The following is a 23761-nucleotide window of genomic DNA, read 5'->3' on the forward strand; positions in this document are numbered from 1 at the left end:
ACAGTATCTGGTCAGACTCTTTGTTCATACATAATACGTTCCTCCTGAGAGGACAGCAGGTTCCTGCTCTACGACACCACTGCCACTGCCCTGGGACTAGGTTTCAACATTACTAGCCACTTGTTGGAGCAAATATTGTTGGACTGCTGTGACACACCGCAAGACCCTTTCCACACGTAAACACAGGCACGATGGCAGCAGCCTGAGATTGCATGGCAGGAAGCTAAGCCTGCATAAGAGCAGCCTGAAATTGCATGAGAGAATTCTGAGCTTCCACTGCAGCACTCAGAAGTTGATGGATTCTGCTTGTACTGCATGGAAGCTGAGACATCAGCCACCAGATTACGTATTTTGGTTGGTTGCACAAGTGCGCTAATGGAGTTGCCCATGAATTCCATGCTGGAAATCATAGGCTACAAGCTCTGTGCAAAGCTCTGTCCATGGTGGATGCACAGAGCTCTATACATCTTGACATTGCACCCAGGTTTTTTAACAGACCTGCCAATGCACCAAGCATTTAATTGTGCATACCCATCAGCATTCTTCTGTAGATCGCCCTATCAAAGTCTCCATTTGATTCCTCTGCAACAGAACTCGTGTTTGCCCTCGCCATCTGCAACCCCCTTACCCCGTTACAGCCCATACATTTGCGGTGACTCACCACGTACGTGCAGATCCTGCCTCTAATCTACCTTCTAGAGTCCATGGAGTGCCACTATCTGAGCTGATGGCTGAGAGTGCCAGATTGAAACAAGGTGTTTCTCCTTCATCATCACTCTCATCCCCACACTTCTGCTGCACCACTGCGGGCAGTTTGGATGTCTTGGGTATCTCAAATCGGAAAGGCACAAGGGAGATTGAGGTGATGGGAGAGTGAAGCAAGAGGTGCATGGTTACACAATGTGTAGCTTGTAAATCAGAAGAGATTGTGGGTTGATGGGGGAAATGTGATTGGAAAAGGAGGATTACACATGAGGATACCAGCATCTTGCATTCTTTCAGTCCCGATGCTTACCACAGGCTCAGCGATGCCATTCACTAGATTGTTCAACACCATTTCTTCCATTGGAGTGAGGTTGAGCACGTGAACCTGTCCGTGCTGCTGAGGTCCTGCTCGCACTGGTTGTAAGCCATCTTTTTTCTGCAAGAGAAAGGAAGTTTCACAGTGAATGTGGTGCAAAGTGTTTGGGTTATATTGCTGTTATGGTTAAATAGCTGACAGCTTTTGCAAGCTATGAGATGTGGGTATGAGGCGTGCGGCAGTGGTAAGTGTCTGCGATGTGGTGAAGTTATAAATATGAGGTGTGAGTCGTGTTTGGTAGTGATTTTTGTTAGGTGAGTGACATGCATTTGTTGTATTGAGCAGTGTGTGGCCGATGGTGGGATATGGCATTTGAAGATGAATTCACTGACCTTCGTCACTCACGTGGGATTATTATATATATTACTGCACTGCACACAGGTCTTCGGGGCTAAAGTGCTGGCATTCACCACAGCGGCTATCTGCTCCCATTGGACTTTAAACTGTTGCCTTCTGACCCACTGTGGAAAGTGCATCTCTCTCCTCGACTTCACCAAGATCTCCAGAGTTGTATTGGAGACCTTAAGTGTATGCTCTCTACCCTGTTGTGACATAATTTTTTATTTCTCCTAGCAGTCTCTTTCCCTGCCAGTTCAATGAGGGCCTGCAAGCAGAATGTACCTCCCCTTTTTAAGAGGTGCAAAATGGCTTTAAATAGTGCAGGCTAGCTTTAAATGGTGCTAGCCTCGCAAGAACGTGGGACCCATACTGAATGTTTAACCACTCAGTAGTGGATTCATCGCTGAGCTGAATGCCGCAATCATGCTAATCAGGGAGTATGCAGTTTGCATGCTGCCTGCATTCCTTTGAATGGGCACGGGGTGATGAGCATCACGATCCCTATGCCCGTCTTCGGTGTCGAACACATTTTTAGATCAGTACCTTGCAATGCAGCATTCTCTCAGTGCTGTGTTGAAGTGCCAGCTTAGATCTGTGCTAATCCTAGAATAATATTTGAATACATGTTCTTCACATTTAGAGATTCAAGTGCTACCACCTAGTCAATCTGACAGTCAACACCAAAAATTGTTAGTATTTAAGAGGGTCTGTAGCACAGTCGAAGGAATCAAGTGCATTCATAAGATATTATATTGCTTGATTGGTGGTAAAAATAGATTTGGAATGTATGCCATGTTACCTATACTATTGGAAATGTGAGACACATCGAGTATTTGCTGGGCACAAAATGGAATGGCACTTATCACTGTGTATATTATGGTATTTGTGGTTTAGAGGGGCCACATATTTATCAGTGGACCGAACTTGGCTCCAATATCCTACTTAGTCTTAAAGTAGATAATGTTTCATCAACTGTCTCTGGTGTTTTTACCCGAGGTTCATCATAGGCAGTCCCTCGGAATTGAGGAAGACTAGCTTCCACTCTTAAATGATTCCTTAGGCGGCTGAACAGTCCAATAGGAGAGCCACAGTCCCTGTCACAGGTGGGACAGATAGTCGTTGCTAGTAAGAGAGGGTGGGACAGATTTGCCGCATGCTCTTTATGCTGCCTACACTTGATTTCTGCATGCTCTCAGCAATGAGACTCGAGGTGCTCAGCACTCTCCCGGTTGCACTTACTCCACTTAGGGCGGTCTTTGGCCAGGGACACACAGGTGTTGGTGGGGATGTTGTACTTTATCAGGGAGGTTTGGAGGATGTCCTTGTAATGTTTCCTCTTCCCACTTTTGGCTTGTTTGCCGTAAGGGAGTTCCGAGTAGAGCACATGCTTTGGGAGTCTCGTTTCTAGCATGCAGAGAATGTGGCCTGCCCAGTGGAGCTCTTCAAGTGTGGTCCCTACTTCAATGCTGGGGATGTTGGCCTGTTCGGGGAAGCTAATGTTGGTGTGTCGGCCCTTGCAGGCAATTTGTAGAAACTTGCAGAGACATCGGTGGTGGCATTTCTCCAGCGATGTCTACTGTACATGGTCCATGTCTCTGAGCCATACCATGAGCTTAGTTTCAGATCTGAGGAGTTGGTCTTCAAGCACTCTTTACCTCAGGCAGCCGAAGGCTGTACTGGCGCACTGGAGGCCCTTTAAATCTCATCATCATGTCTGCTACTGTTGATAAGAAGCTTCCGTGGTATGGGAAATGGAACCTGTTATGTTCATAATAAAGAAATGTAACTGAGTACTGTCGACATGTGTAAGAGTGACCTTAGCTCCTTTATTCAAAATCCAGAGTGTTGTTACAGCATGGGAGATCTGCTTTTATACAGTGGTCCCAAGGGATGCTGGGATCCCTTAGGACTCCAACAGGTATGCCTTCTAGTGGCGGTATGATACAGGTTACCTAGGGTTGCATACATAACATCACTCCCTCCCAAAGTTAGTAGTACATTTATTTACAGGGTGAGACGATCTGGGGCATTTCGCTCCCTTGTCAATTGTCTCGGTAATAATGCAGGTGTAGGTGAGTTGTTTGGTTCTTCGCTGGGCTGCTGGGCAGCTGGCCTTGCTAGGCTGCTGGGGATAGTGACTTCAGCTTCGTGGTCGATCGTGATGTCAGTTGCCACTTGTATGTGTGTTGGAGGGTCGAAGTTGTGGTGTCCTCTTCGGGTTGCTCGTGGCTCTCTGTGAATCGCAGATTGGTTTGGTCCAAATGCTTTCTGCAAGTTAGTCCATTAGCAAGTTTGACCTGAACCACCCCTCTCTCTTTGGCTATGACAGTACCGGCAAGCGATTTGGGACCACGTGCATTGTTGAGTAGAAATACAGGGTCATTGACTTCAATATCACGTGACAAGTTTGCACGATCCTGGTACATGCTTTGTTGATGCCGCCTGCCCTCGATGTGATCATGAAGATCTGGGTGGACAAGAGAAAGCCTTGTTTTGAGTGCCCTTTTCATAAGCAACATGGTTGGGGGAACCCCGGTGAGTGATTGGGAGCTGGTGCAGTAGCTGATCTGGACTCGGGACAGGCGGGTTTGCAGAGAGCCTTCCGACACATGGTTTCAAGCTTTGCTTTATGGTTTGGATTGCCTGATCTGCCTGGCCGTTGGATGCAGGCTTCAACGGGGCAGATGTGATGTGCTTGATGCCATAGTGGGTCATGACTTCCTTGAATTCAGCACTGTTGAAGCACAGCCCATTGTCACGGACAAGGACATCAGGCAGGCCATGCGTGGAGAACATGGCTCGTCGGCTTTCAATGGTGGCACTGGATGTGCTTACAGACATTATTACACATTCAATCCATTTTGAATAAGCATCCACAACAACCAAAAATATTTTTCCTAGAAACAGGCCTGTAAAGTCAACGTGGATCCTAGACCACAGTTTGGAGGACCATGCCCACAATCTTAGCGGTGCCTCCCTGGGTGCATTACTCAATTGAGAGCAAGTTTTGCATTGGCGCACACTTGACTCCAAATCGGAGTCGATGCCGGGCAACCACACATGGGATCTGGCTATAGCTTTCCTCATTACTATGCCTGGGTGGGTACTGTGTAGGTCGCGTATGAACATTTCCCTGCCTTTCTTAGGCAAAACCAAGCGATTGGCCCACAAAAGACAATCCACCTCTATGGACATTTTCTTTGCGCCACTGGAATGGCTTGATCTCTTTATGCATCTCCGCTGGGAAGGTGGACCAGCTCCCATGGAGGACACAGTTCATTACAAGGGACAGTAAAGGCTCCTGGCTGGTCCAGGTCCTGATCTGGTAGATGGTAATGGATGAATTTTAATTTTCAAATGCATCCATTACCAAGAGCAAGTCTGCAGGCTGTGCCATTTCCACCCCGGTGGTGGGCAATGGTAGCTGACTGAGAGCATCAGCACAGTTCTCTGTCCCTGGTCTGCGGCGGATTACATAGTTATATGCAGACAGCATAAGCGCCCATCTTTGGATGCGGGCAGAGGCATTGGTATTGATCCCTTTGCTCTCTGAGAATAGCGATTTGAGTGGCTTATGGTCAGTTTCTAACTCAAACTTGAGAGCAAACAGGTACTGGTGCATTTTTTTCACTTCGTAAAGGCATACCAGAGCTTCTTTTTCAATCATGCTGTAGGCCCTTTCGGCCTTGGACAAACTCCTGGAAGCCTAGGCCACCGATTGCAATGTTCCCGATTCGTTTGCTTGTTGTAACACACACCCGACCCCGTACAAAGATGCAATGCAAGCTAGCACTAAACGTTTACATGGGTTATAAAGAACAAGCAGTTTGTCAGAACATAGCAGATTTCTGGCTTTCCCAAAAGCAGCCTCTTGTGAATTCTGCCATACGCAATCATCACCGTTGCATAGTGCAAATGTAGGGGTTCTAGCAAGGTGCTTAACCCGGGTAGGAAATTAACAAAATAGTTGCGGAGTCACAGGAACGACCACAGCTCCATCGCATTCTATGGTCACCGCGCATTCCTGTTGGCCTCCTCTTGGCGTCGGTGGGTCTGAAGCCGTCTGCCATGATTCTTCTCCCTCAGAACTCGACCTCTGGCACCAGGAAAACACACTTCGAGCATTTCAATCTGAGTCCCACGTGATGTAGTTGACTTAGAACCTCTTCCAAGTTCCTGAAGTGTTCGATGGTGTCCCGACCTGTGACCAGTATGTCGTCCTGGAAAACCATGTTGTGCGGAACCAACTTTAGCAGGCTCTCCATGTTCCTTTCAAAAATCGCCGCAGTCAATCGAGTCACAAATGGGCATCCATTGTAGATGAACAGACCTTTATGCATGTTGATGCAGGTGAGGCCTTTCGAAGATTCCGCCAGCTCCTGAGTCATGCAGGCCGAGGTCAAGTCCAACTTGGTGAACGTCTTTCCTCCAGCCAGGGATGCAAATAGGTCATCTGCCTTGGGTAGCGTGTACTGGTCCTGGACTGAAAAATGGTTACTCGATACTTTATCGTCCCTACAAATTCTGACCGTGTCATTGCCTTTCAGAACTGGAACAATCAGACTGGCCAACTCATTGAACTCCACCGGTGCGATGATGCCTTGTCGCTGCAGCCTGTCCAGCTCAATTTCCACTTTCTCTCACATCATATATGGCACCGCCCGTGCCTTGTGGTGGATGGGTTGTGTACCAGGAACCAAGTGGACCTGCACCTTCACCCCCGAGAAACTTCCGATGCTTGGCTCAAACAACGATGGGAACTTGCTCAGAACATGGGCACATGAGGCATCGTTGATGGACGAAAGTGCTCGGATGTCATTCCAGTTCCAGCGGACTTTTCCCAGCCAGCTTCTGCCGTACCGTACGGGACAATCTCATCGTACAATCCATAGTGGGAGTTCATGCACTGCTCCATCATAGGAGACTTTTACTGCTGCGCTGCCAATTACAGGGATCAGCACTTTAGTGTAAGTTCTTAGCTTGGTATGAATGGGGCTAAGCTTGGGCCTGTGTGCCTTGTTGCAACACAGCCTGTTAAAGGCCTTTTTGCTCATGATAGACTGATTTGCACCCATGTCCAGTTACATGGATACTGGAATTCCGTCCAGTTTGATTTTTAGCATGATCGGTGGACATTTCGCGGTGAAGGTATGTACCCTGTACACTTCTGCCTCCTCAGTTCGAGTCTCTAGTTCAGCCTGATCCACCATGGATCGATCCTCCTCTGCAACATGGTGGTTTGCTGGGTTTGCAGCTCATCTGCACATTCGCTGGAGGCGTCCCATTGTTCCACAGCATTTGCACACATAGTGTTTGAAGCGGAATTGATGGGCTCGATGATCACCTCCGCAGCACCAACAAGGTGTAAACTGCCTGGCAGTAACATTTGATGGCGGACTCTGGGTCATCAGAAGTTGTGCAGCTGCAGGTGTGTACGTTCAGCCATATGCATTCCTGCCTGCAAACGATGTTACCTTGTGTACAGAAATTGCCAAAGCCTCTTTATGCTGTGAAATTTGTTTGGTGTTATCACTGGTGGACATAAATGCCTGGGTATCGTTATGGCTTTGCTCAGCTTCGGTGTTTCAACAGTCAATAGTTTGTGAAGGATAAATTCGTGGCCCATGCCAAGCACAAAGAAGTCTCTTAGCATTTGCTCAAGGAAGCCATCGAATTAGCAATGTTCTGCAAGGCGCCTGAGTTCAGTGACGTAGCTCACCACTTCCTGGCCTTCAGACCGTTGACATGTGTAAAATCGATACCTTGCCATCAGAACACTTTCATTCAGATTTAGGAGCTCGGACCAGCATACACAGTTCTTCATACGATTTGGTTGTTGGTTTACCCAGACCTAGAAGATTCGTCATTAGGCCAAAGGCTGTTGCCCCACAGAGGGTGAGGAGGATCACCCTTCATTTGGAAGCATTCTCATCCCCTTCCATCTTGTTGGCCATGAGGTTTTGGTCGAGTCGTTCCACAAAGGCCTCCCAATTGTCCCCTTATGAGAATTTCTCCAAGATACCAACAGTTCTCTGCATTTTCGCATTATTGTTCATTATCTCGTCGCCAGTTGTTATGTTCAAAATAAAGTTATGTAACTGAGTACTGTCGACATGAGTAAGTGTGATGTTAACTTCTTTATTCAAACTCCAGAGTGTTGGTACAGCATGGGAGGCCTGCTTATATACAGTGCTCACAAGGGATGCTGGGATCCCTTGCGACTCCAACAGGTATGCCCTCTGATGGCGGTATGATACAGGTTACCTAGGGTTGCATACATAACAGAACCCAAATTTATGTAGTATTGATTGGATCAACTAGAATAATTAACAGAGATGATGCCTTGGCTAGCCAAGGAATACAACTTTTGCAGGGCTATGTTGGTTCCTATCCATGTAGAGTAGGGTTATAGGCTTCACTTCCACAGAGATAAATCAAAGAGGCAGCATTGTTTTAGGCAAATAATCTTGTTGTGTCACATTTAATCAAAGCTTGACGTGCAAAATAACAGAAGTTCTGTTACTTTTCATTCACGGGATATGGACATTGCTGGTAATGCCAGAATATTTTGCCGATCCCGAGTTGCCATTGAAGAAGTGATCATGAGTGACTGTCTTGAAGCATTGCTGTCTGTGTGGTGAAGGCACTCTAACAGTACTGTAAGGTAGGGTGATCCATGATGAAAGAAGTGTGATGCTCATCCAAGTCAGAATGGTATATGACTTGCTGGGGAAAGTGGAGGAGATGGAGTTCCCATGCACTTCATAACCTTGCCCTTCTTGGTGGTGGTTTGGAAGGTGCTGTCGAAGAAGCAAGACCTGCACAACATTCAGGATTTGGATGATAAGTGGCAAGTAACATTTGCTAATGATTAAGATTAGGCTGATGGGGTCGTAATTGTCTGGATTGGATTTGTCCTGCTTTTTGTCGACAGGAATTACCTGGGCAGTTTTCCACATTGTCATGTAGATGCAGTGATACAGCTTTACTGGATCAGCTTGGCGAGAGGTGTGGCTTGTTCTGGAGCACAGGTTTTAAGCAATATATAAGGCGTGTTTTCAGGGCCCATAGTCTTTGCTCGATCTAGTGCGCTCAGCTGTTTCTTGATGTCACATGGAATGAATCGATTTGGCTGAAGAATGAAATCTCTGATAATGGGGAAGTAAGAAAGAGTTGGAAAAGGATCATCCAAATCGACACTTCTGAGTGCCGATATATGAGAGTACTTCAACCTTGTTTTTTGCAATCGTGTGTGCTTAAAAAAAAAGCCCTTTCGATATCACTTTTATTCTCATTTTTAGCAATGGACCTGGGGTAGAAGATGAGCAGGACCATCTAACCTGTAAGACTTCTTCCCAAAGCACTGTGCCCAATGGCATGCTGAGTTATTTGTCTCAACTCTCAGAAGAAAACCCTCCCCAATCCCTTGAGATCATACCTTCTCTTGGACAGTATGTTTATCGCAAGGTTCTTTGCTAGCTCTCTATACAAGACCTGTTTTAGCATTTTCAACTTGTAGATCAGCTCTCTGTACAACTCTTTATCTGATATGATAGGAATTATTCATTGTCATCAACTTGGAAAGCTGCTAAGCTAGCGAACTTTTATAAAACTATTATTTCTTGCAATCCACGATTTCTTCCAACCCCTGATTTCTCACAGGGACAAGTAGGGGAAGACTCAGTCGCAGAAAATTTAAGAAATACTGATCAGTCTCACAAGGTTTAGACTAGCTATGCAAAATGACACAGAAACATAGAAACATAGAAACATAGAAAATAGGTGCAGGAGCAGGCCATTCAGCCCTTCTAGCCTGCACCGCCATTCAATGAGTTCATGGCTGAACATGAAACTTCAGTACCCACTTCCTGCTTTCTCGCCATAACCCTTGATCCCCCGAGTAGTAAGGACTTCATCTAACTCCCTTTTGAATATATTTAGTGAATTGGCCTCAACTACTTTCTGTGGTAGAGAATTCCACAGGTTCACCACTCTCTTGGTGAAGAAGTTTCTCCTCATCTCGGTCCTAAATGGCTTACCCCTTATCCTCAGACTGTGACCCCTGGTTCTGGACTTCCCCAACATTGGGAACATTCTTCCTGCATCTAACCTGTCTAAACCCGTCAGAATTTTAAACGTTTCTATGAGGTCCCCTCTCATTCTTCTGAACTCCAGTGAATACAAGCCCAGTTGATCCAGTCTTTCTTGATAGGTCAGTCCCGCCATCCCGGGAATCAGTCTGGTGAATCTTCGCTGCACTCCCTCAATAGCAAGAATGTCCTTCCTCAAGTTAGGAGACCAAAACTGTACACAATACTCCAGGTGTGGCCTCACCAAGGCCCTGTACAACTGTAGCAACACCTCCCTGCCCCTGTATTCAAATCCCCTCGCTATGAAGGCCAACATGCCATTTGCTTTCTTAACCGCCTGCTGTACCTGCATGCTAACCTTCAATGACTGATGTACCATGACACCCAGGTCTCGTTGCACCTTCCCTTTTCCTAATCTGTCACCATTCAGATAATAGTCTGTCTCTCTGTTTTTACCACCAAAGTGGATAACCTCACATTTATCCACATTATACTTCATCTGCCATGCATTTGCCCACTCACCTAACCTATCCAAGTCACTCTGCAGCCTAATAGCATCCTCCTCGCAGCTCACACTGCCACCCAACTTAGTGTGATCCGCAAATTTGGAGACACTGCATTTAATCCCCTCGTCTAAATCATTAATGTACAATGTAAACAGCTGGGGCCCCAGCACAGAACCTTGCGGCACCCCACTAGTCACTGCCTGCCATTCTGAAAAGTACCCGTTTATTCCTACTCTTTGCTTCCTGTCTGACAACCAGTTCTCAATCCACATCAGCACACTACCCCCAATCCCATGTGCTTTAACTTTGCACATTAATCTCTTTTGTGGGACCTTGTCGAAAGCCTTCTAAAATCCAAATATACCACATCAACTGGTTCTCCTTTGTCCACTTTACTGGAAACATCCTCAAAAAATTCCAGAAGATTTGTCAAGCATTATTTCCCTTTCACAAATCCATGCTGACTTGGACCTATCATGTCACCATTTTCCAGATGCACTGCTATGACATCCTTAATAATTGATTCCATCATTTTACCCACTACTGAGGTCAGGCTGACCGGTCTATAATTCCCTGTTTTCTCTCTCCCTCCTTTTTTAAAAAGTGGGGTTACATTGGCTACCCTCCACTCCACAGGAACTGATCCAGTGTCAATGGAATGTTGGAAAATGACTGTCAATGCATCCGCTATTTCCAAGGCCACCTCCTTAAGTACTCTGGGATGCAGTCCATCAGGCCCTGGGGATTTATCGGCCTTCAATCCCATCAATTTCCCCAACACAATTTCCCGACTAATAAAGATTTCCTTCAGTTCCCCCTCCTTACTAGACCCTCTGACCCCTTTTATATCCGGAAGGTTGTTAGTATCCTCCTTAGTGAATACCGAACCAAAGTACTTGTTCAATTGGTCTGCCATTTCTTTGTTCCCCGTTATGACTTCCCCTGATTCTGACTGCAGGGGACCTACATTTGTCTTTACTAACCTTTTTCTCTTTACATACCTATAGAAACTTTTGCAATCCACCTTAATGTTCCCTGCAAGCTTCTTCTCGTACTCCATTTTCCCTGCCCTAATCAAACCCTTTGTCCTCCTCTGCTGAGTTCTAAATTTCTCCCAGTCCCCAGGTTCGCTGCTATTTCTGGCCAATTTGTATGCCACTTCCTTGGCTTTAATACTATCCCTGATTTCCCTAGATAGCCACGGTTGAGCCACCTTCCCTTTTTTATTTTTACACCAGACAGGAATGTACAATTGTTGTAATTCATCCATGCGGTCTCTAAATGTCTGCCATTGCCCATCCACAGTCAACCCCCTAAGTATCATTTGCCAATCTATCCTAGCCAATTCACACCTCATACCTTCAAAGTTACCCTTCTTTAAGTTCTGGACCATGGTCTCTGAATTTACTGTTTCATTCTCCATCCTAATGCAGAATTCCACCATATTATGGTCACTCTTCCCCAAGGGGCCTCGCACAATGAGATTGCTAATTAATCCTCTCTCATTACACAACACCCAGTCTAAGATGGCCTCCCCCCTAGTTGGTTCCTCAACATATTGGTCTAGAAAACCATCCCTTATGCACTCCAGGAAATCCTCCTCCACCGTATTGCTTCCAGTTTTGCTAGCCCAATCTATGTGCATATTAAAGTCACCCATTATAACTGCTACACCTTTATTGCATGCACCCCTAATTTCTTGTTTGATGCCCTCCCCAACATCCCTATTACTGTTTGGAGGTCTGTACACAACTCCTACTAACGTTTTTTGCCCTTTGGTGTTCTGCAGCTCTACCCATATCGATTCCACATCATCCAAGCTAATGTCTTTCCTAACTATTGCATTAATCTCCTCTTTAACCAACAATGCTACCCCACCTCCTTTTCCTTTTATTCTATCCTTCCTGAATGTTGAATACCCCTGAATGTTGAGTTCCCAGCCCTGATCATCCTGGAGCCACGTCTCCGTAATCCCAATCACATCATATTTGTTAACATCTATTTGCACAATTAATTCATCCACCTTATTGCGGATACTCCTTGCATTAAGACACAAAGCCTTCAAGCTTGTTTTTTTAACACCCTTTGTCCTTTTAGAATTTTGCTGTACAGTGGCCCTTTTTGTTCTTTGCCTTGGGTTTCTCCGCCCTCCACTTTTCCTCATCTCCTTTCTGTCTTTTGCTTTTGCCTTCTTTTTGTTTCCCTCTGTCTCCCTGCATTGGTTCCCATCCCCCTGCCAGCAATAAGGAATAAGAATACTTAAGTGGAGGAAGACCAATTTCACTGGGTTGAGAATGGATCTTGCCCAGGTAAATGAGAATCAAAGACTGGCAGGCAAAACTGTAATGGAAAAATGGGCTGTCTTTAAAGAGGAGATGGTTCAGGGACAGTCGATGTACATTCCAACGAGGGTGAAGAGGTAGTGTGACGAAAGTCAAAGCAGCGTAGATGAGGATAGAGAGAGAGAGAGTAAGATGAAGCTCAAGAGGGCGTGGTATGACAGATCACAGGTTGAGAATACAAGTGAGAACCAGGCTGTATATAGAAAGTACAGTGCGGAAGTTTAAAAGGAAATAATAAGAGAAAAGAGAGATTATGAGAATACATTTGCAGCTAAAATAAAAGGGAATGCAAAAGTCTTCAATAGGCATATAAATAGTAAACAGGTAGTAAGCAGAAGGGTGGGGCTCATTAGGGAACAAAATGAAGATCTACGCCTAGAGGCTGAGAAAATTAATAAGTACTTTACATCTATAGTTAAGAAGAAAGAAGCTGCTGCCAAAGCCTAAGTGAAAGACGAGGTAGTTGAGATACTGGATGTATTTCCATTGATAAGGAGGATCTAATAGAAAGGCTGGCTGTACTAAAAGTAGGTAAGTCACCAGCACCAGATGGTATGCATCCTAGGAGGCTGCAGGAAATAAAGGTGGAAATAAAGGAGGTTCTTGCCTTGATCTTCCAATACTCCTTTGATACGGGTCTGGTGCCAGAGGAGTGGAGGAATCCAAATGTTACACCTTTATTCAGAAAAGAGTGTAAGGATAAACACAGCAACTATAGGAAAGCCACTTTAACCTGAGTCATGGGGAAGCTTTTAGAAACGATAATCAGGGAAAAAATTAACACACACTTGGAAAAGTATGGCTTAATTAAGCAAAGCCAGCACGTATTTGTTAAAGGCAAATCGTGTTTACCTAATGTGATTGATTTTTTTTGATTAGGAAACAGAGGGGGTCAATAAGGGCAACGCGGTTGACGTGGTGTACATGGTCTTACAAAAGGCATCTGATAAAGTGCCAGATAATAGACATGCAAGTAAAGTTGAAACCCATGGAATAAAAGGGGCAGTGGCAGCATGAATATTGGCTAAGTGACAGGAAATAGAGAGTAGTGGTGAACAGTTGTTTTTTTGGACTGGAAGAAAGTATACAGTGGTGTTCCCCAGGGTCGGTACTAGGACCACTGCTTTTCGTGATATATATTAATGACTTAGATTTGGGTTTACAGGGCACAATTTCACAATTTGCTGATAACACGAAACTTGGAAATATAGCAAACTGTGAGAGGATAATGATAGACCTCAAGAAGACATAGGCCGGTAGGTAGAATGGGCGGACACGTGGCAGATGAAATTTAATACAGAAAAGTGTGAAGTGATAGAGTTTGGTAGGAAGATGAAGGAGTGGAAATATAAACTAAATGATAAAATTATAAATGGGATTGACCTGGGGGTATGTGTGCAAAAATCATTGAATGTGGCAGGGCAGGTTAAGAAAGCGGTGAATAAAAGCATATGGATCCTGGGCTTCATAATTAGAGGTATCGAGTACAACAGCACGGAACATAAGAACATAAGAACATAAGAATTTGGAACAGGAGTAGGCCATCTAGCCCCTCGAGCCTGCTCCGCCATTTAAAAAGATCATGGCTGATCTGGCCGTGGACTCAGCTCCACTTAACCGTCCGCTCTACAGAACCCTTAATTCCCTTATTGGTTAAAAATCTATGTATCTGTGACTTCAATACATTCAATGAGATAGCCTCAACTGCTTCCTTGGACAGAGAATTCCACAGATTCACAACCCTCTGGGAGAAGAAATTCCTTCTCAACTCGGTTTTAAATTGGCTCCCCCGTATTTTGAGGCTGTGCCCCCTAGTTCTAGTCTCCCCGACCAGTGCAAACAACCTCTCTGCCTCTATCTTGTCTATCCGTTTTATTACTTTAAATGTTTCTAAAAGATCACCCCTGATCCTTCTGAACTCCAACAAGTAAAGACCCAGTCTACTCAATCTATCATCATAAGGTAACCCCTTCATCTCCGGAATCAGCCTCGTGAATCGTCTCTGTACCCCCTCCAAAGCTAGTATATCCTTCCTGAAGTAAGGTGAGCAAAACTGTATGCAGTACTCCAGGTGCGTCCTCACCAATACCATATAAAATTGTAGCAGGTCCTCCCTGCTTTTGTACTCCATCCCTCTCACAATGAAGGCCATCATTCCATTCACCTTCCTGATTACCTGCTGCACCTGCAAATTAACTTTTTGGGATTCATGCACAAGGACCCCCAGGTCCCTCTGCATCTCAGCATGTAGTAATTTCTCCCCATTCAAATAATATTCCCTTTTACTGTTTTTCTTCCCAAGGTGGATGATCTCACACTTTCCGACATTGTATTCCATCTGCCAAACCTTAGCCCATTCGCTTAACCTACCTAAATCTCTTTGCAGCCTCTCTGTGTCCTCTACACAACTCACTTTCCCACTAATCTTTGTGTCATCTGCAAATTTTGTTACACTACACTCTGTCCCCTCTTCCAGGTTATCTATGTATGTTGTGAACAGTTGTGGTCCCAGCACCGATCCCTGTGGCACACCACTAACCACCGATTTCCAAACCGAGAGGACCCATTTATCCCGACCCTCTGCTTTCTGTCAGCCAGCCAATTCTCAATCCATGGTAAACATTTCCTCTGACTCCGCGTGCCTTTATCTTCTGCAGTAACCTTTTGTGTGGCACCTTATCGAATGCCTTTTCAAAATCTAAATACACCACATCCATCGGTACACCTCTATCCACCATGCTCATTATATCCTCAAAGAATTCCAGTAAATTAGTTAAACATGATTTCCCCTTCATGAATCCGTGCTGCGTCTGCTTGATTGCACTATTCCTATCTAGATGTCCCGCTATTTTTAATGATAGCTTCAAGCATTTTCCCCACTACAGATGTTAAACTAACCGGCCTATAGTTAACTGCCTTTTGTCTGCCCCCTTTTTTAATCAGAGGCGTTACATTAGCTGCTTTCCAATCCGCTGGCACCTCCCAGAGTCCAGAGAATTTAGGTAGATTATAACAAATGCATCTGCTATAACTTCCGCCATCTCTTTTAATACCCTGGGATGCATTTCATCAGGACCAGGGGACTTGTCTACCTTGAATCCCATTAGCCTATCCGGCACTACCCCCCTAGTGATAGTGATTGTCTCAAGGTCCTCCCCTCCCACAGTCCTGTGACCAGCAATTTTTGGTATGGCTTTTGTGTCTTCCAATGTAAAGACCGAAGCAAAATAATTGTTTAAGTTCTCAGCCATTTCCACATTTCCCATTATTAAATCCCCCTTCTCATCTTCTAATGGACCAACATTTACTTTAGTCACTCTTTTCCGTTTCATATATCTGTAAAAGCTTTTACGACCTGTTTTTATGTTTTGCGCAAGTTTACCTTCGTAATCTATCTTTCCTTTCTTTTTTGCTTTCTTAGTCATTCTTTGCTGTTGTTTAAAATTTTCACAATCTTCGAGTTTCCCACTAACCTTGGCCATCTTAGTCGCATTGGTCTTCAATTTGATACTCTCCTTTATTTCCTTGGTTATCCACGGCTGGTTATCCCTTCTCTTACCGCCCTTCTTTTTCACTGGAATATATTTTTGTTGAGCACTATGAAAGAGCTCCTTAAAAGTCCTCCACTGCTCCTCAATTGTGCCACCGTTTAGTCTGTGTTTCCAGTCTACTTTAGCCAACTCTGCCCTAATCCCACTGTAGTGCCCTTTGTTTAAGCATAGTACGCTCGTTTGAGACACTACTTCCTCACCCTCAATCTGTATTACAAATTCAACCATACTGTGATCACTCATTCCGAGAGGATCTTTTACTCGGAGATCGTTTATTTTTCCTGTCTCATTACACAGGACCAGATCTAAATAGCTTGCTCCCTTGTAGGTTCTGTAACATACTGTTCTAAGAAACAATCCCGTATGCATTCTATGAATTCCTCCTCCAGGCTACCCCGTGCGATTTGGTTTGACCAATCGATATGTAAGTTAAAATCCCCCATGATTACTGCCATTCCTTTTCACATGCCTCCATTATTCCCTTGATTATTGCCCGCCCCACCGTGAAATTATTATTCGGGGGCCTATAAATTACGCCCACCAGTGACTTTTTCCCCTTACTATCTCTAATCTCCACCCACAATGATTCAACATTTTGTTCATTAGAGCCAATATCGTCACTCACAACTGCCCTGATATCATCCTTTATTAACAGAGCTACCCCACCTCCTTTCCCTTCTTGTCTATCTTTCCAAATCGTCAGATACCCCTGTATGTTTAATTCCCAGTCTTGGCCACCCTTCAACCACGTTTCTGTAATGGCCACCAAATCATACCCATTTCTAATGATTTGTGCCGTCAACTCATTTACTTTATTTCGAATGCTGCGTGCGTTTAGGTAGAGTGTTTTAATACTAGTTTTTAAACCATGATTTTTAGTTTTGACCCCTCCTGCAGCCCCTTTATATTCAATGGCCCTTTTTGTTTTTAGCCTTGGCTTTCTCTGCCCTTCATTTTTACTCATCTCCTTTCTGTCTTTTGCTTTTGTCTCCTTTTTGTTTCCCTCTGTCTCCCTGCATTGGTTTCCATCCCCCTGCCATATTAGTTTAACTCCTCCCCAACAGCACTAGCAAACACTCCCCCTTGGAGGTTGGTTCCGCCCTCCCTAGGTGCAGACTGTCCGGTTTGTTCTGGTCCCACCTCCCCCAGAACCGGTTCCAATGCCCCAGGAATTTGAATCCCTCCCTACTGCACCACTGCTCAAGCCACGTATTCATCTGAGCTATCCTGCGATTCCTACTGTGACTAGCATGTGGCACTGTTAGTAATCCCGAGATTACTACTTTTGACGTCCTACATTTTAATTTAGCTCCGAGCTCCTTAAATTCGTCTTGTAGTCCCTCATCCGTTTTTTACCTATATCGTTGGTACCAATGTGCACCACGACAACTGGCTGTTCACCCTCCCTTGCAGAATGTCCTGCATCCGCTCCGAGACATCCTTGACCCTTGCACCAGGGAGGCAACATACCATCCTGGAGTCTCGGTTGCAGCTGCAGAAACGCCTATCCATTCCCCTTACAATTGAATCTTCGATCATTATCGCTCTCCCACTCTTTTTGCTGCCCCCCTGTGCAGCAGAGCCAGCCACGGTGCCATGAACTTAGCTGTTGCTGCCCTCCCCTGATGAGTCATCCCCCTCAACAGTACTCAAAACGGTGTATCTGTTTTGCAGGGGGATGACCGCAGGGGACCCCTGCACTACCTTCCTTGCACTGCTCTTCCTGCTGGTCTTCCATTCCCTAGCTGGCTGTGGACCCTTCACCTGCGGTAAGACCAACTCGCTACACGTGCTACTCATGTCATTCTCAGCATCGTGGATGCTCCAGAGTGAATACACCCTCAGCTCTAATTCCACAACGCGGACCGTCAGGAACTGGAGGCGGACACACTTCCCGCACACGTAGTTGTCAGGGACACCGGAAGTGTCCCTGAGTTCCCACATTGTTACAGGAGGAGCATATCACGTGACCGAGCTCTCCTGCCATGACTTAACCCTTCGATACACTTAAAGTGGCAACAACAATGCTAAAGTTTACTCGCTGTTATTGAAGAGAAAAAAGAAAAAAGAAAAACTACTCACCAATCACCAGCCAATCACGTACCCCCTTGGCTGTGATGTCACCTTTCTCTTTCTTTCTACTTCTTTTTTGCCTTCTCCCTGTAGCTGCACAAGCACGCCTCTCCAACGATCTCCCGACGCCTCTCGCGGCCTTTTAAAAGGCCTCCGACCCCGGACTCATGCCTCTCCAACGAACTCCCGATGCCTCTCGCGGCCTTTTTATAGGCATCTGGCCCCGGACTCACGCCTCTCCAATGAATTCCCGATGCCTCTCGCGGCTTTTTTATCGGCCTCCGACCCCGGACTCACGCCTCTCCAACGAACTCCCGACGCCTCTCGCGGCCTTTTTATCGGCCTCCGACCCCGGACTCACGCCTCTCCAATGAACTCCCGACGCCTCTCGCCGCCTTTTTATAGGCCTCCGACCATGCACTCATGCCTCTCCAATGAACTCCAACGGAAGATATGATAAACCTTTATAAAACACTAGTTAGACCTCAATTGGAGTATTGAGTCCAATTCTGGACACCACACTTTAGGAAGGGTGTGAAGGTGTTAGAGAGGGTTCTGAAAAGATTTAAATGTATGGTTACAGGGATGATGGGCTTCAGTTACATGGATAGACTGGAGAAACTGTGGTTGATTTCCCTAGAGCAGTGAAGGTGGAGAGGAGATTTGATAAATATATGCAAAATCATTAGGAGTCTAGACAAAGAAGAGAGAGAGAGAAAATGTTCCAATTGGCACAGTTTGCAGAACCAGATAGCACAGATTTAATCTGATTGGAAGAACAACCGAAGTCGACATGAGGAAAAGCTTTTTTTATGCAGCAGTGCTTAGCAAGTGGAATGCACTGCCTGAAAGGATGCTAGAGGCAGATTCAATCATGGCTTTCAAAATGGAATTTGATAAGTACCTGAAGGAAATAAGTGCCTGGCTACGGGGAAAGTGTAGGAGAGTGGGACTAGCTGAAGTTCTCTTACAGAAAGCTGGCATAAGCTCGATGGGCAGAATGGTCTCGTTCTGTGTTGTAAACATTCCATGATTATATGATTAGCCTTTTCCATTGTTTTTTGCACATGCTCATGACATTTTAATGATCTATGTGCATGCACTATCAAGTCTCTTTCCCAACTGTATACCATTGTGCCACCACCTCTGGTGGGTCGTTCCTTATAGTAGGACAGGACATACACAGGGATGGAGATGGAGGAATCTGGGACAGTGGCTGATGGGCACGATTCTCTGAGTATAACTATGTCTGGCTGTTGCTTCAAAAGTCCCCAGATGTTACTGAGATCGATTTGGCAGGGCCGACTAGGCTGGGTCAGTATTCAATGCCTAGATGCATCCGGTGTTATACTTATTATACTTCATTGTGTTGGTTTATTACAACTGCGAGGTGTGAACGGCCATTTAAGACAGCAGTTAAGAATTTAGTACATCGCTGTGGATCAGGAGTCTCATATAGGCCATACCATGTAAGGATTTCAAGTTTCCTTCCCAAAAGTACATTAGTGGACCATTTGGATTAGTATAAAAATACGATAGCTTCATTATCACCATTAACAATGCTAATTGTTTATTCCAGATTTAATTGTTTTGTTTAAAGCTTAATTCAAATTCACAAGCTGTCATCACATCTCCAGATGATCAGCTTAGATCTCTGGATTACGAGTCCAATAATATAACCAACTCACTACCGTGCTTGATGTGCCAACGTCTTTTGGGATAAAACTTGCGAGGGAACTCAGACTAGTATGAAATGAGTAGGACTGACAGAGTTATCAGGAGGGGTCACCACCTGAGGAATTGTAAGAGAAACACGGAGAGCTCAGATTTGGCACATAGTCCATGATCAACATGCACTTTCTGGTCCATTAAAAATTGACCAATGTGTTCCTCAAACGAGTCTGCACCACATTTTAAATATAGTCGGTCTTTCTTTTCTTGCCAATCAAGAGAGGTTCATGTTTACATAATGCACACGTCAGCTGCATTCTGCGAACAAACCACCAGAAAAATTCAGTGTTGAAGCCTATGTAGTTTCTGGTCATTATCGCCAGATAGAGCATATACTTTGAAATAGTTAAGCAAATGCGTGCAGTTTTATGCATCTCATACCACAGCCAGTATCCATGCCATGTAGAGTATGTATTCAAGACAAGGAGCATGGTAACGGAACTGTTAGGTTCAAGCATTGTAGGTCTGTTGGGTATGTTTCCATGCATTCCATGGACTACTCAAGTTCAGGATACCTGGCAGGCCCTGGATAGCTGCTAAGCACCGTGAATATTTTACTCACAAGCAAGTTGATTGCCTCATATATGGGGCGGGATGGCTTTACAAAATAAGTGACAAAGCATTTTGTGTCATTAGAATTATTTCTTATAATCTTTCTTACTGGCTATCGCACAGATTGGGATAAAAGTGATCACTGTTTGCTGAATTTTCAGACATTACACTCTGGGATACCAATGGATCAATTAACATTGTCTAGTAGGAACTAGGAACATGACTAGACCATTCAACCTCTCGAGCTTGTTTCGCCATTCAATGAGACAATAGCTGATATGCGAACTAGCTCTATATACCCGCCTTTGGCCCATATCCCTTACTACATTTGCTTATCAATCTCTGATTTAAAATTAACATTTGATCTAGCGTCAATTGACATTTGTGGAAGGGAGTTCCAAACTTCTACCATCCTTTGTGTGTAGAATTATTTCCTAATTTCATCCCTGAAAGGTCTGGCTCACGCATCACGTAGACGATGCCACCAGCAGAAATAGTTTCTCATTATCTATTCTATCTGATCTCCTAAATATCCTGCCAACTCCAATCAGATCACCCCTTAAGCATCTGAATCCTAGGAAGTACTATCCTAAATTGTGTAATCACTCCTTGCAAATTAACCCTTGAAGTCTGGGTAACATTCTGGTAAATCAACGCTGCACTCCCTCCAAGGCCAATATATCATTCTTACACTGTGGTGCACAGAGCTTCTCACAGTACTCCAGGTATAGTCTAACCAGGGTTTTGTACAGGGTTTATTATTCTTAAGAAACTTTTCTTGACATATATCTGATTGGTTGTAATTTTTTAAATTATTCATTATGACACTTCGATAGGGTATAGATAAATCAAAAAATGATTTTACTTTACTGCAACTCATTAATAGATTTTTGTAGACAAACATCCCATGTAATTAGTTGGAGTGCTAATGTTATGAACGATACAATTCTTAATGTTTCATGTTTCAATATATCTTCAAAAAATTCTAAATATTATAGCTTGTGCCATCCAGCAGTCAATCTAAAGGCCGCAGATTTGAGGTCATATTTTAAAAACCTTCTTCGTGGCAGTGCTTTGCTACATAAAAAAGGCAGCACCTGTGTTTCAAGTATCAATATATTCAGAGTTGGATTGCCTTCGTTCTTTTTACATTGTGTGGAAAATATTGCTTTGGATAAACGCTTCATCGTGCATGTAACTGAAAACTATCAGCAAGCTATGTAAGGCCAAGGACATGAATGCTACCAGCAGAATACCGACTATTGCAATAAGGGAGAGAGATGCTGTGGCATGCAAATATACTTTTCATTGAGGAATACAATTGGGAAAAATGCAGTTCTATCGTACTATCATAAAGTGATACCTGCTTTAAATATTTAATTCTGTTACAGCCGTATACCTTCAGTTTGCTTCAATCTTTGTTCACTGAACACTTCCGATTCTGTAAGTTAATAAAATGAAACAAAAACGAAAAATGTAATTAAGAGGATATAATGTAAATATTAATTGTTTACATTTGTTTAGTACAAAGGGCTAGAAATTAATGTGCATTTGCGTCTCACTAGGGCAAAAATGGCTTACCACCCGGGTGCGGCACTGGCAACAAATCCCTCCATATTGGGTGGGAGTTTAACTGCGGTGCTGCGGCTTTGCACCTTGATCTCCTGTGCCAGGAGATTGTGACATCATTGTCATTCGCATCGTCCCATTAGCACCTTGGCCCCGAAATTCACTTCCGCCCTGTGCAGCAGCCCTGGGCAAAAGCACTGACAGCTGTCGGAGGTACAGCTCAGGCAGCCAGCTGCTAATGATGTGAACATTAACGGCGTGGTGGCTGATAGAAATTACAAAAATAACTTACCTTGGTTATCATGTTGGTCCAGAGTCGGTAGGGTCAACCTTTCCTTTAATTGAGGGAACAGTCCCTCAGATGCGGCAGCACTGCACGGTCATTGAGTTAACATTCCACTTCCTTCTGAGGACGCTAACCTCAAATGTTTGAGAGGGGCGAGACATCAGAACCTGGCGCTAAATCTCGCGCCTCCAAAATGTTACCGACCGCAAATGGGGCGATACTAAATTTCATCGCCTTGGTTTTTAAATACATATAATTATCACATGAAAATATTTTACCCTATTTAGACCATGAGATTTAGTAATTTATTCATAGCATTAATGGGACAAATGGCTCACTTTATCAGTGCAAGGTATATTCTATGTTTCCATCCTGTGTTCTCGCTGCTTCCAGTTAGGTAAGCTTCAGCCACCTGTGCATGGGTATATGATAATGCAGAACTGCCAATGACATGACTTTCAGTGCGTTATCCATATGCTTTTCCAAGGCTACCATCTCTCGGCGGCATCATTTCAAGAGACCTATTGAACTATTTTAGCATGGACTCATTGTATTAAATTTTAATGGTTGTCTATATTTTCATCATTGGTTGGAAGCCGTATTGAATGCTTATTGAACATTGTAACCTAAGGTTTCCGGAGTGCTAGTGTGAACATTCATAAGAGCTACTTTTTTGAATGTGTATGTGGTCTGCATTACTGTACTTGCCACTGCAGTAGGCACCAGTCCTCCCCATACAATGGAAGAATGCAATAATGTTTTGTTCTTCACATGTCTTTGATAATTCATATTAGTTTTTCAGTTAATCCAGAATCCATTGCAGCTGAAATAAAGTTCAATATATTTGTCACGTACCAATAGGTTTCGCTCCTCCATTATAATATTTGAATGTCACTCTCCCCTTCAGTAGTTCCATTAGAGAAGCGGTCATGGGTTGCCGATCATCCACAGTAAAACATTTTCGCTGCTCGGGATCAACATGTCAACTGTAATAAGTGCAGTTTAATATTGAAAGAATAATCATCATAATATTTGTACGAGTTACATTCATAAGATAATTGCAGATTGAGATTACCATGCCGCCTAATGTTTTCCAGAAGTAGCTTCCACACTCGATACTGCAGCTTCCAATTGATTCATAAATGATTCAACAGATAATATACGTTATTGGGGAGTCCATTTCATGCATTAGTCACTCATTGTGTGAGAAAAAAAATCATGATATTAGTCCAAAATTGCCTTTTTCTACTTTGAAACTATTTGCACCGTCCTGCTCTTGCAATTTAAGTAACAATCTGGATTTTCCTTTTATATCAATTAAATATCACCTCTCAGAGATGCCTAATTTTAAAGTCGTAAACCCATATTTTATCTTGAGTTTCCTCATGGGTCAAAGCTCTCCATTAGCATTCAGACATCTGAATCTCATTAGTTTTCTTGCAGTGATTGCATTCGACCAGAATTGGAAAATGCACCCACGCTTTTTATAAGATATCGTATAAGAGGATTCTCTATAAGAGTTGGATTCAGAACTGGCTGGCAGAATGCAGGCAAAAAATAATTAGAGATGGATTTGGATCTATGTGGTGACCGGTCACCAATGCTGTCCCTCAGGCATCAGTGCCAGGACCATTGATTTAT

General features: G+C 44.2%; 1 long non-coding RNA gene across 1 annotated transcript; it reads right to left on the reverse strand.

The window, feature by feature from the left end:
- Window positions 1-1110: 1110 nt before the first annotated feature.
- On the reverse strand, window positions 1111-23055 carry LOC139262010 (uncharacterized). The gene is made up of 3 exons (XR_011592855.1): window positions 22976-23055; window positions 21629-21706; window positions 1111-1141 (listed from the first exon to the last, which is right to left on the reverse strand). It is a non-coding gene; the product is annotated as an uncharacterized lncRNA (long non-coding RNA).
- Between the last annotated feature and the right edge of the window lie 706 nt (window positions 23056-23761).

This window comes from Pristiophorus japonicus, chromosome 4 (genome assembly GCF_044704955.1).
Source record: "Pristiophorus japonicus isolate sPriJap1 chromosome 4, sPriJap1.hap1, whole genome shotgun sequence".
NCBI lineage: Eukaryota > Metazoa > Chordata > Chondrichthyes > Pristiophoridae > Pristiophorus > Pristiophorus japonicus.